Source organism: Periplaneta americana, chromosome 1 (assembly GCF_040183065.1).
Source record: "Periplaneta americana isolate PAMFEO1 chromosome 1, P.americana_PAMFEO1_priV1, whole genome shotgun sequence".
NCBI lineage: Eukaryota > Metazoa > Arthropoda > Insecta > Blattodea > Blattidae > Periplaneta > Periplaneta americana.
The window spans coordinates 17,962,079-17,976,489 of record NC_091117.1 but is presented as its reverse complement, the minus strand read 5'-3'; the positions used below and the strand labels follow the sequence as shown (position 1 = coordinate 17,976,489).

Sequence of the window (14,411 nt, the reverse complement as noted above, 5' to 3'; positions counted from 1 at the left end):
GATAAAGTTTACAAATCAGGACCAAATCAAATGCCAATGTTAAGTTCAGTTTTAGGTGTTGGTTCAAATATGAAGAAACTTACCAATTGCAAGGAATTACCACCAGGCACAGAAAATGTCAACATCGCATATTCCAGCCATCATAATAATAATAATAATAATAATAATGTTGAAGCATATGGACGTCAATTTAAAACACCGGCGCAGTTAAAGGAAATTGCTCAAGTTGTTGACTACGGTGTGTTAAAGACAGAGATATGCAAAACACCCTTATTGCCGCCGCCACCACTCATTCCTCTGGAGTTGCCAGAAATGTCCACAATCCACTATCCAGGGATGGTGAAACAGGAGACAGTCAACATTCCGCATCAGATTGACATGTTTGGAAGACAAAATGTGCTTGACCTGTCAACACAGGCATTCAAGGATAGCAGGCAAAACTCCCGCAGGAAAAGGAATACAGATGGTAAAACAAGGAACTCGAGGCGTTCTAAAAGAGAGACAGTCATTCAGACATCGGAATCTTTGAATGATATGAATAGCAAAAATCGGCGTAGACGTAATTCTCACATTCCCAGGTAGCCCATTTTATTTATTATTATTTTTCTTATTTGAAAGGTGAATGCATTTGTTGATTATATGAGAAATATGTTTATTAATGTTGTTCAGACCATGCATCAATCTTTCAAGAAGACCTGAGACTGTGATTTATGTTCTAGTAACGTCGTAAAGTGATCTCTTTACAAGATGCTTGTATTCTGCACATGATCTGTGTGTGTGCAGTTCTACCTGACACATTCCTTTCTGACAGTCGATAAGGTTAGATAATGTTACCAGACATCTACATCAGTGTAGATTTGACGTATACTGTACCTTAATACTGAAGTGACGAGAGGGAAGGGCAACTACAATAGTCTTCCACGCCAAAATGGTGATTAATTTGTATGCCTTCCCTCATCTTATATTTTCGGGTATATAATAACCTGGGAATTAACTGTGTTTATTAGTTTGAAAGACCAATTCTTACATTTTATACTAAATTTGTTTTATGAATGCTGGGTTGAGATTGCTATTGAAATTTGATTCCACTATTTTTTTACATGATGGTGCCTAGATTTTAACAAACTGAGAAAATAATTTGCAGGTAAAGAGGAACGTGTGTCTTGAACCAACTTCAACTTGCATAATAATGTGTATGGAATGACAGAGATTTAAGTAATTTTACTTCATATACAAGGTGCGGCAATGAATTGGACGATTTTAAAAACTTTATCAAGAATGAATTATTAGATTTATTTACCTTTACCACACAAAAAGACAAAGTGTACATGTTGGCAATTATAGCTGGTGCCAGCATTTTTGGCGTGTGTCCTAGATATATAGTACCCAGTCTGTGAGCATGTTGCTAGTGCAGCTGAGAATGGTGACACTTCATATGCACGTCACATCAGTCATTTGCCAAACACAGTTGTCAAACTGACTGCGGCAAATATAAAACACTCGCAATTAACGTTCCCATTACTTATTTCACACGCCAAAAACGGTGATGCGGACTAGTTTCTTTCCAATTGAACTCAATGAAAAGTCCTATTTTCCAAAAATAATGTCTGTCGAATGACCACCATTCGTCTGTACGCACTCAATAAGTCTTCTGCTAACATCACCCATTACTCTTTACAGTATCTCCACTGGAATTCGTTCAATTTCTCCCCGAATTCGGTATTTCAACTCCTGGATCGTGTGTGGTATTATAGCTTTAGTGCTACAGTACTTTAGATTTCAAGTACTCCTAGAGAAAGAAGTCACAGGCTACTGAAAGCAAGTAATGGTCTCTTAAACCAAATTATAGTCATTTAGCAATTACTTCTGATGAGAAAACGATGTTGGATTAAGATTTAATTTGGGTGTAGAATTTCAATTTGTTTAGGTCTGTGATCTTGCCGGCCATCTGATTATTCCTGTGTTTGGAGATCACGTGGTTAGGAAACAAGTTCCTCACAACTGCCATGGAAATTCGTGTGATGTGGCTTGTAGCCCAATCTTACTGAAAGAACGTGTCCTCATTCACAGGAATGCAGGAAGTTCTCCAATATGTGAACGTAGTTGCCCTGTCACAGTTACAGTCCTTTCCCTCATATTCAAAGAAGTATGGACTGATAATTGTAGATGAAGATACAGCGCACCATGCTGTTACTTTCAAACTGTGAAGTGGTTTCGCATGAATTCCTTGTGGGTTTGTGGCAATAACGGAAATTTTATTTGTTAATAAACCCTGATAGATGGAAATGAGCTTTATCACTCATCAGTAAGTTGTTTTGTTTATTAATAAAACCCAATAACATTGTCATCAATAAGTTGTTGAAGAGATTCTGGTTTCCACTAATCAACTGAAGATGAGTCTGACAGAATTGAAGTCTGTTTCCATAGTCCTGTTCCTGTAGTGCATGAATAATTTGAATTTTATAAGGGAGGAAATGAAAATCATTATGTAAAATCCGTCGAACACTGCGGTCAGAAAGCCCGAGTGACACGGAATGACGAAGCACCGGCGTGGACTCTGTTCACTGGCCTCTCTCACTGCTGCTATGTTGTCGAGTGTGGTACTGTTTTTACATATCACATTTCTTCTTTTGTGTAGAACCAGTAGCCTCAAAGTTATGAACCCAGGTCTTGATAGCATTAGCTGACGAAACAGCATCATTGTGATGAACCCCAAACTTTCTCCGAAATTCACGCTAAGCGATTATGTGATTGTCACCATTTTTATAAAATAATTTCACTGCTTAAGTATGTTGCGCTCCAGTCCACAACTCCATTGTAACTGAAATGTTTTAAAGGTTCTACCAGATGGCAGTAATGTCGTTCCGCCCCCCCCCCTCCTTCCTCCCACTCAAGCCAAATCAAAATAAGTGCTGTTGCAAAATTGCCTGATTAATTGCCACACCTTGAATTACATTTGATTTCAAATCAATTGTAAATATTTATGGATATAATTTACTTCTCCATATCGAATTTTTTATTAAGTAGTGTGAATTGTAGGCATGAATATTATTTTCTGTTCGTGTTTTGTTGTTTACCCTTTATGACAGTAGTGTAGTCTAGTTTATAATTTTATGAACATGTATCAGTTTGCAGGCTGTTGAGCATTGTTTGCATTGCATTTATGCTTTACAGTTAGCAAAAAAACTGTAAAATGTTTGTTTTTTTAATTATGTCATAATGTTTTCCATTATCGTTGATTGATTATTGTTGGTAGCCATTTGATATTATATAGGACAGAGGTGTTCAGTCACGTGCATACAGTACAATTATTACTATTACATACATCATGTCTTGCTTGAAACATCAATAAAAGAAATGGCTATAACTTAAAATATATATGGCAAAGATAAATAAAGTATGTACTTAGGTTTAATAGTGCAGATCTTGCAATTTATGCAACATTGGTTGCCATGGAGATTGAGAAATGAATAAGTAATAATGAGCTGTAAGATAAAAATTCATAGCTCTAATGAAAAACTTGTTTAATAGAAACTTAACATTTTCTGATACATTAGGAGTTGCAATTTTAATCTTAAATGAATTTCAATATGACACCATTTATAGCACGGCAGATGTCAAGCATGTTGTCAACCTCTAGTCGTGTATTCCTCAGCATATCAGTAGTGAAATTTTGAATTGCAAGGCAGATTCTGCACTTCAAATCATCGAGGTCAGCCACTGTTCGATATACTTGATTCTTTACGAATCCCCATAAGAAAAAATCCATAAGTTTTAGATCTGGCGACCTTGGCGGCCAAGCTGTGGTCTCATCCTCTGCTAATTCATCCATTGTCTCAGAAAGCTGTCATTAAGAAAACTGCGTACTTGGCATGCAAAGTGAGGAGGAGCATCTTCTTGCTGATAAATAGTTCAGCAGGAAGCTGTCACAACATGGAACTCATGCATGTATCGATAGGTTGTGGCAATCACTATAGGTTCTGCAAAAAAGGAGGGACCTCTCATTATTTGCAGATGACAAGTATAGTAATTATAGTCAATAATTCCAACATGTTCCATTCTTCAATCGAGGCAATTCTCCTCAAAATATGAGATTGATTCTCAGCCAATAAATTAGTATTAAATTGTAACAAAACTAACATAATCCAATTTAAATCCTGTCGAAATTCAACCTCGCTAATTTCAAGTGCAATAATTAACAATAGGTCCCTAATAGAAGCAACAACAACCAAATTTCTTGGCTTACAAATCGATAACATGTTAAATTATAAAAATGATATTAAAGAAATTACCTCCAAACTAAATTCAGCATGTTTTGCTATTAGATTTATGCAAGAGATAGTAAATATCAGTACCTTAAAAAACAGTATACTTTGAATACTTCCACTCAGTAATGACTTTTGGAGTAATATTCTGGAGAAATTGTACAGATAGTAACAGTATATTTCTACTACAAAAAGGAGTAATTAGAATAATGGTAGGTGCAAAATCTAGGGATTCATGTAGGACTATTTAAAAAAAACTACAAATAATGCTCATGGCTTGTCAGTATATTTTTTTCATTAATAAACTTTCTCCTATGTAATCGTGAAAACTTTGTAACTAATTCAACAGTTCTCAGCATAAAGACTTTCATACTCCATCATCAAGTTTATCGTCCTATCAAAAAGGAGTGCATTATGTGGTAGTAAAAATTTTTAATAGCATCCTTATGGATATAAAAATCAAACTCGAAACATAAGATTATTTAGGACCAAATTAAAAAAGTATAAAAAAGTACGTTTTTACTTGTTCATGTTCAAGCTGTGAAGTGATGTATGAATACCATGGAATGTAAATAAAATACAATACAATCTTTCATTAAGCCACTTCACGTTCGTGTTCAAACACAATACACGGATTCTTGCTTTCCCAGATTCTGTAATTGTGTCTGTTATCTTTTCCTGATACTATATGTGGAAAGTTGACTCAGAGAAACATACATGTCAGTTTTGTTCTACACACTCGCAACGTAAGCCAGCCTTTCGTCTTTATTGTCAGACATGATCTGCTGTGTTATATGAATTTTGTGTTCTTCATAGAATTATAGTAGAGTCGCTGTAGTTTCCAGCGTGGCTCTGCCTATCACATTGTTGTTACAGGCTGTCACCATGTGCTTGCATGTTTTCCGAATTTGTGCAGAAACTGTCTCGTCTTTTGATGCAAAGCGAAAGCTGCTTGCTGACCTTATAACAGTAAATATGACAATGCTGCAACTTTAACAATGTAACGTCATAAGTATAGTTCGCGTCACCGTTTTTGGCGTGTGAAATAAGTAATGGGAACGTTAAGTGTGAGTGTTTTACAGTTGCCACAGTCAGTCTGACAACTATGTTTCGAAAATGGCTGATGTGACGTGTATAGGAAATGGTACCATTCTCAGCTGCACTAGCAACATGCTCACAAACTGTATACTATATATCTAGGACACTCGCCAAAAACGCTTGCTCCAGCTGTAGCAAATTTCACGCAAGCATCAAATCAGCTGACTCGCATCACTTACTGATTGGGTGCTGGAAACTATGGCGACTCCACTATAAAGCATTGTTATTATTTATTTCTCATCCTCCATTACATAAATTGCAAGATCTGCATTACCAAACTTACGTGCATTTACTTCTATTTGGTGTGTATATTTTAAGTTACAGCAATTTCTTTTATTGGTGTTTTAAGTGAGATATGTGTATATATAAGTATGTATATGTATACAGAGCCTAGCAGAAAGTACTGACACATTTTAAGTCTTAATAAAAAATAAAATATTAGCACAATATTACACAAAGAACATATAAATGACCATAAAGTCTGGGAGAATTATATAGAAACAGATCAACTTATTTTTTTAAAACAACAGCCTTCAAGTGACCTTCATTACAATTAAGACATTCTCTTACCCTGGAAAGTACACAATTCATGGAATTCTGCAGTTCTTCCTGGGACACAGCAGTAATCTCTTCTTGAATTCTTCTCTTTAGAATTTGTCGTAGCTGGTCGAGTTGAAGACACTCTGTTCTTCAGATTGCTCCATACATAAAAATCGGGAACAGTAAGGTCAGAAGACCTTGAAAGCCATGATAAATCTCCAAATCGAGAGAGAGATGATTCGTCCTGGAAACATATCGTGTAGAACATTCATGGAAATTCGGGAAGTATGGGACGTTGCTTCGTCTTGTTGGATCCACATATTCCAAATTATAAAACTGTGCATTTCAGGAACTTCGAGTGAATTACTTATTCTGTGTTTTCAGGCGTTATGATGCTATGCCAGTGAGGAACACAATACTTATGTGTTAAATGTGACCCACTACAGTATGATGTTACGGCATTGGAATTGGTGATGAAATCTTCGTTGTGTTTCTGTACTGGAGCTATTCTGTGAAAACAGATCAACACAAACGACTCACTTCTGAATTGTCCAACGTTACATTGTTGACTGCAATTGACTCTAAACCAAACTCCCGACATTTCTTTCGAGCTTGAAGACTGGCAGACACGGAAAAATTTAAAATCAATTATATTACTTCAGTTTGAAATGTGTCAAAACTTTCTGTCGGACCCGTTATATAATTTGAAGTAAATAATGAACTGCTTACATTCTCAGTTATGGCAATATATGATAAAGTCACCATATTTACACGGTTATAAGACGCTCATCTTATTTAGGTTTTTCTGCTAATGGGGGGTATTCGTCTGGTCTTAATTCACCCATATGATGAACATTGCAAAATGCAGTCAAAATTTGTTCCTAATTTAAATGCCAGACAAAATTGATATAGGTCGATCTTAGTGATTAACAATATATATTATGATTACTACTAAGATTTAAAGTCATCCGTCCTCAAGTGAGGTTGACCACTGGGATCCAGAATTAACAAACATAAAAGATAATGGGAAATGAAACGGGCAAAATATGGATTAGATTTGTACATTAAAACAAAAATTTACGAGTTAATATATAGATGATAGTGTAAAATTTGAAGAGAGGCCTTCAGAATTTCCATTACAATCTTCTGAACCTCATAAAAAGGAATTTTAAAGGATTTAAGGATATTACATGTAAATTTTGGTTAACAACCCCTCGCTCCAAATAGTAAGCCCGCAACATCCCAGTTGTAAAGCGAAATGCCATATTTTTCACTGAGGTATGGAAGACAAGGTTTTATCTTTTATAATAATATTTTCGAGAACTAGTGTATAGATTCTCACAATTTACATGACAGGAAGTAGTTCTACTTACTAGAAGGGAGTAGATGTTATTCGAGAAGCTACAACTACTGTATCTCTATGATTGGTGGAGATCAGGATTTGAATCCAAGAGAGGCAAAGTGAAATTTATGGTGGAAAAAATGCCGTTGAAGCAAATTTCTTGAGATTGTCTCGTTTGTCCAATATTCCATAATTTCTTTATTTTATAAAATGGAAGTAAATGGGTAAAACTACGGTATGTTTTGAATTGTCTGAGTATCAGCTTTCCATGCTATAGAAAAGAGAAGAAAGAAGAGTATTTTCGATATTTTGGACACTTTGGACTCAATATTTACATTCTGAAACATATGAAAGCTTATATTTTGCTGAGAAATGACATTAATGCCATTATTGTTCGTTAATATTTACATTGCTGATGTTTGTGGTGTTGGTTCATCCTCCGAGTTGTGAATTTTTTCCAAAAGCTATTTTGATGCTTTATGGGTGGCGTATTTAAGTTCTTGTGTTAGTGGTGTTGGATCATCTTTCTTTCTGTGTACTTCAAGTTCTGTGTTTCTTAAGATCTTTTAAACATAGTAGCCTATTTAAGTTGTTTGAGGTAGATTAGAATTCCTATGTACACGAATTTTAGAAGTTTACTCTTGTGTAATTGCACTACTTAATTTAATGTAAAAACACGTCAAATACTCAAATAATAACGAACTGAAATGCTGTCAAATTCAATTGCTATATTTTCTCAGTGGTTTAGGGACCTCTTGCCCTTTTGGAATCTGTCATTTTGGTTGAGGGTTATGTTAGGAACATGTGCTATAAGAAACTTTTCTTGGATCTGCATCTTTATCATTATTGGAAAATATAATTTCATGAGACATTCAGGTTTATATTTTAATTCTCATAATTTAATATAAAAAATTTAGCATCAGTTGATATAAGAAGAATTTTAAAATTTACTGCATGGCAGTACAAAATTAAATATTAATGAAAGATTTTTCTTTGATTTGCCCCCCCCCCCCCATTTTCTCTCAGGGAATCATATTTAACATAGTCGAGAATGTATGAGCAGATCTTTTACTCGTGAGTTTTTAATGTCTGCTCTCACTTCATTACATAGCTCTCATATCTTAATTTTCGAGTTTCATATACCATGTGTTTTTCTGGGTATAGGACATAGCAGGTTAATTGCCATAAGAAACATATACAGGGTGGCATGCAGGAACGGGAGATTTTAATCAATTAGTGCAAAGTCATTCTTGAAGTTGGTAAGATATTGCCGTACTGTTTCTTAGGCATTACCACTTAAATTGCCATGAGGCAGAAAATGGGAGAGCAACATGCATTTGCTTTAGGATGAGAATTTCGGCATCATGATCCAGTTTCATGAGCTCACCCTGTGAAGACATGGTTTGAAAGATTTGAATCGACAGATTCTACCCTGAGTGAGAAGCATCCAGGACCAAGAAGAAGTGTTCGAATGCCAGAGACAGTTCAAGCAATCAATGCCACCATCTAGCAGAGTCCACAATGTTCTGCACTACGATAAACTGTGTCATTAGGTTCATCTCGCCGCTCTGTTGTCAGAATATTGCCTTTGGATCTCAAATTGCATCCGTACAAGCTTCAGGCTGTCCAATAATTACAAACCAATGATGCCAGCAGACGAGTAACTTTTGCTGATCCGTTTTAACAAAATGTGAGGAAGATTCATTTTCTCATATCGAAGAACAGCAACCTGGACTAGCTCACGCTATTGCCTGATCTTTCAGTTTGCGGTTTTTTTTGGGGTATTTTTAAAGGGTCTTGTGTATATTAGTCGTCCTCACTCACTAAATGAACCAAAGGCTGGGATTCTTGACAACATTGCATCGCTCACTTGAAATTTTTGTCGGGCAGCTTCACAGCAATCATTGCTTTTACTGTGAATGCATGATGCTTTCCCATCCTTTGCCTCATGGTTACTGAAATGGCATTGTCTAAGGAACAATATGGTAGTGTCACAGTCTTATCAACTTAAAGTATGAGTTTATACCAGAGGTCTCCAAAAAGCGTATCGTCATTCTTGCTGTCTATGCTGCCCGCCGAACACAGTGTGCTGTAAGGCTAGAACTGGGGAAGGGACTCATACCTCAACAGATGGAAGCGATCAGTGGGGGATTGAGGCAACGGTCTGCTTATGTTTACAAATAATAACATCAAAAGAATAAAAAATATACGTTTGAATATTATTTTGAAATATATGAAGCTGGAGCCCCGTATGTTGCTATTGACACAAGCCATTGCAAATTCAATCTCATCTGTTCTATGGTGCCTTTCAGTGCCTGGAAAAGTTCTTCTCCAGTTGTATTTTGTAATTACATCTAGAAGACATTCAGACACAGTAAAATGTTCATTAACTCCTCGGATGAAAATGACTGGGTGAGCTTTGTCATATCTATCTGTGCTTTCGTCCAATCCGAGTAAGCTACAAACTGGTTAATTGTGGTTTCGACCTCAGATTCAATTACATTTGCAATCTTGAAATTCCTTTTCTGAACTGTATTGGAAACATTTTAATTTTCTCAGACTTTGACTTTGTTCTGGGCACAGTATTTTAGTAACGTTCTGTATGCATGATTTTACAAATTATTCTTCTGTAAAGGGTTTCATTGATTTTCCAATATTCCAAGCTAGAACATAGCTAGCAAAAAGCTTTTTTTGTTTAAGACTGAGGACACGTGTGTGATTTGTGTTTGTATTTTCTTGTTTTATATTTATCAAAATATTTGTAGGCCTACACATTTCACCTAAAATTAAACGAAAAACTATATTTTTGTCATGCGGAATTCAGTATAAACGTAATATACTGATTATTATGTATAACCAACAGTTATACAGATAGCCCCAAAATAAATTATTTTCACATGTCCAACATGCTTGTAATTGTATGATATTCTTTGTGAAGAGTCGAGTATTGTCGCATGTTGAATTTTAACACACTGTTAAGAATTTTCGAACAAATTAAGCATTTCACATTCTCCCCACTAACACAAAAAATATCTCTTCCCTTTCATCCTTGAATGTACTACGTCCATGATTAGAAGACATTGTGAAACGGTGGAACACTCTGACCAACACAATGATAATGGGAGTCCGCCACTGCTCTTCGTTTGCGCATAAACATTGAGTATAGTACAGGTAGGATGAGTGAGGTGGAGCGCGCTCATTACGTACTGGCTTCGGTTCCTTTCAGGGGCTTACTCGTGAGTATGCTTTTGGAGACGTCTGATTTATACTAATCTAGTCAAAATTTCTCGTTGTCGCTTGCCACTTTGTATAAAAACAAATAAGACATAATTTAATCAGTGGACTATGTTTAGAAATTAAGTCTTTGACAATTTGTAATACAGAAAATCATAATTTATGGTTGTTTCATTGTTTTTATGCATAGGTTTCTAATGGTAGTATTAAATCCTTATGTTCTATACTCAGAAAAATACACAGTATATTATCCTGGCTTCTCTGTGTGTTCAATATTTTAACACATTCGTAACTCAGAAATGTTTCATGCATTGTAGATTGAACACCTCTGTGTGTACATATTTATATATATTTTTATATATCTCTAAGTTTGAATGTATGTAAAATGTTTCCTCAAGTGAAATGAATGCTTTTTAGATTTTTGTGTTACTTTTATGTCTTGTGGTTATTTGTAGTGCTAGTTGACATGAATCGAAATTTTCACTATAAGAGCATGGTAGAAGATCTGACGTTTCCAGAGGTGAATGCTAGTCACGAAAGTTAGGCTTGCTCTTTTATTCATAGGGGAAGATGGGAGGATATAATAATTCATAATTAATAAAAATAATCAGACTCGCATAAATAATTTATTTTATAATTATGAAATCATTATGAGTCATGGATCATATTCGCTTATCAGATGTAGAAGTTCGATATAATATAACAAACATGGCCAACAAAACAGTTTAGTTTTTTTCTACCCTGCCAACCAATGCACATTGTTGTATAGAGCTGCACTGAACGAGTGCACATATTCTCTATAATGTCTGTCTTCTCTTGAATAGTTCTTCGGGAAAATGGCTTTAATAATAAGGTATCAATAACACTCAATTCCGAACTCATTGCAATACTTCAAATTAATGTTTACAAATTAATAATACATGCACCAGCTAACATATGCATTCTGCTCATACAATTACATTGCACTCTCAAATCACAGCACATTCCCGCTGTCAATACTGCTCTGTGTAACGTTAAATAGTCGTTGGTGTAGCTCTCGGACCAGAGCTTCGAACAGTACATAACAGAAGCATGTGTGCCTAGGACGGACCAAGGAGGAAGGCACTTGCGCGCGCATCATATTCTCGCTATTTGTACGTCTTTCCTATAGCTCCGAGAAACGAGCAAGCGTTGCGATACGTGCGGTGTGCAACCTGCGGATGGTATTACGCCTATACAGTATTCCAAAAATCAAAATAAATTTTAATGTACGTAATCCCATTTTGAGAAATACACATTCTACGAAAATATTGGGCTTGCGCAGCAAGCATAGCATGCCCTGAGAAATCGTCCCTGGATGTTTCTTAATAGATATGAAAACCTTCTTGGCATCCTGTTAGTAACCAGTGTGCTTTCAATGGACTCTGTACAGGAACTGGAGAAGTATTCTTAGAAGCAAAATAAACTTGTTTGTGTACCATTTTGTCGTAAATATTTTAGTTTCATTAGGAGACAAGAGGTGAGAAAATCTTCTGTAATTTTTAAGTTCTAATTTATGGAATATATGGTACCTCCATAACATTGTTTCTAGCACAATAGGCCATTAATAAATTGTTTCTAGCACAATGGGCCATTAAATTCTCTCAGGCAGATAAGTTTGTTTTAGAAGTTGAAATTGATAAGTTTTTAACTACATTCTCCTTCATGTGTACCTTATGTTTCATAATCTCTACAACCTGCAGCTAATTCATTACACAAAATGCGCTTTATCTAAGGAATTTTAAGCTGTAAAATGCTTGAATAAACATTTTTGTTGCTCAGTCGTGCATAATGTACCATGTCAGTAACATTTAATACAGGATCGATTTTTGCTTAAAAATGGTTATTAAAAAAACAGATCTTTAGGAAAATGGTATATGAATATTTTATTTTTTCTCAAGAATAAATCTCTTAACTCCAATGAGTTCGTCAGAACACTCTGTATACTATGATAACATTGGAAACTTAATATGTAGTGTAAGATGTGACATTTGTAACATTTGCTGAATGTTGATGGAATGAAAGTGAGTACCAAAAAGTTAAGTAGATGTAAGTTATGGTTATGTTAGTGTTAAAATTTGTTTCCTAGATGATTTGTGGTTTATTTCGTAGGACAAAGTATTTTATTTGATTTAAGTACGAGAATACGTAGGTGTTAATATGCTAGTTTGATATTTGTAACTCGTGTCGACAAGGTTTCAAATCAGATGTGATATTGTAATCTCTTCCAATGTATTCTGGAAAGAGCAAACTTGCAACTTTTCGTCAATTATGCACGGTAGCTAAAGAAGAAACCTAAGATATTTACATATATATGATACATATGTAATAGTATGTAATCCTATCAGATATAAACTACATGTTTGAATAAATACAGTGAAAGCTTAAATTTCAGTGAGATTTTGTTCTCGTAAACTTATTGAAACTGACTCCGTACTTGTATTCATATATCTTAGTCTGTGACTGTTCTGTCATACTCCTTTGCCTAAGTAAAAATCTGTCTTGTCTGTTACAAACTGTAAGAATTAAATGGCAGTTACTTAATGTAGTACATAGTAAATTAATGCTGAACATTTACAGAAGCCTTTTTTTTTTTTTTTTTAATTTCTTGAGCAATGTTTTGGTATTGACAAATTTTGCTGTGTGCCTTGTTCGATATCATTATAAGCTTTTAGATGTTCTCAAGAAGTTATATTAGTGTAGAATTGGATCTTAAATTTGATTGGCATTTTTTATTTATTACATAATTCTAAAAGACATACCCTGCAAGTTACATATATTAACACAACTACTTTTATGTGTTATTCCGTTGAAAATCTTTGTAAGAATCCTAATTTATTCAACTTTTATGACGAAATTCTCATGATCTGTTGAAGGTTGTAATGGCAGTTCGCTGTATAAAGTTATATAGAGGTAAGAAATTATGAATAACATAGTTTTATACCTTCTGTATCTTTTGTCTTCACCTTTGTTTTTCACATATTAAATTTAGAAACAGTGCAGTCCTGTTGATAGTTTTCTCAAATATTAAATATAAAATAAATTTCAGTAATGCGTACAGTTTTTTTTTATAATAAGATTTCAATGTTTTGAGCTCTTGTATGAAATTTTCTTTGTTTAGTACTGTACTAATAACCTGCTCACAGATCATTAGGTTCTTTGTTGAAGATGGTTTTCTTATTACATAATTGACCAAAGTAGGAAAATAGCTTCAAAGGAATTGTTTCCAGTCTTAGAATAAGTTTTTATCTCTTTAGAATATTTCGTCAGTAATTAAAAACTTAGGACAATATCATGAAGCACACTTCTATGATAAGAAATTGATCTTTTTTCTCTTTTTATTTTAATGTTAGTTTCCTGGTAGTTGGAATTAAATTTGGGTAGCTAATTGGTTTATGGAATACTGCTTGTAGTTCTCCTATAGCATGGCGGCCTTCTGTGGGGAAACTATGTTAGGACTTTGTAATGTACTCACAGCACACAAAAGAACCGCATTGAAATTATGTTTTATTTAACGACGCAACTGCCGACATTATATCAGTGCTGCCAGTGTGCCAGAATTTTGTCTCAGAGGAGTTCTTTTATATGCCAGCGAATATGCTGATATGAACCTGTCACATTTAAGCATACTTAAATGCCATCGGATCCGCAACCTCGAGTTTAGAAGGCCAGCACTCTACCGACTGCACCACTCAGGCTGACAAGAACCGTATTTCTGAATGAGACTCCTCACTTACTGAGATTAAAATCTTCACACTGCTGGACTAGTAAGAGTCTTTACTGATCGTCGTTAGATTTCTTAGCAATAAGCTAACCAACTTTCACGTTACATAAATATAGATAAACTCTTGTTACACTGCAGAAGAATGCTGTTCTTCCCTCATATCTCTGGGGGATACGTTTCGAAACCTGCT

General features: G+C 35.0%; 1 protein-coding gene across 8 annotated transcripts in view; it reads left to right on the top strand.

Moving 5' to 3' along the window:
* Window positions 1–14,411, top strand: part of LOC138710146 (uncharacterized) — a 275,652-nt gene that overhangs the window by 201,722 nt on the left and 59,519 nt on the right. The gene's annotated exons all lie outside the window — the stretch shown is intronic.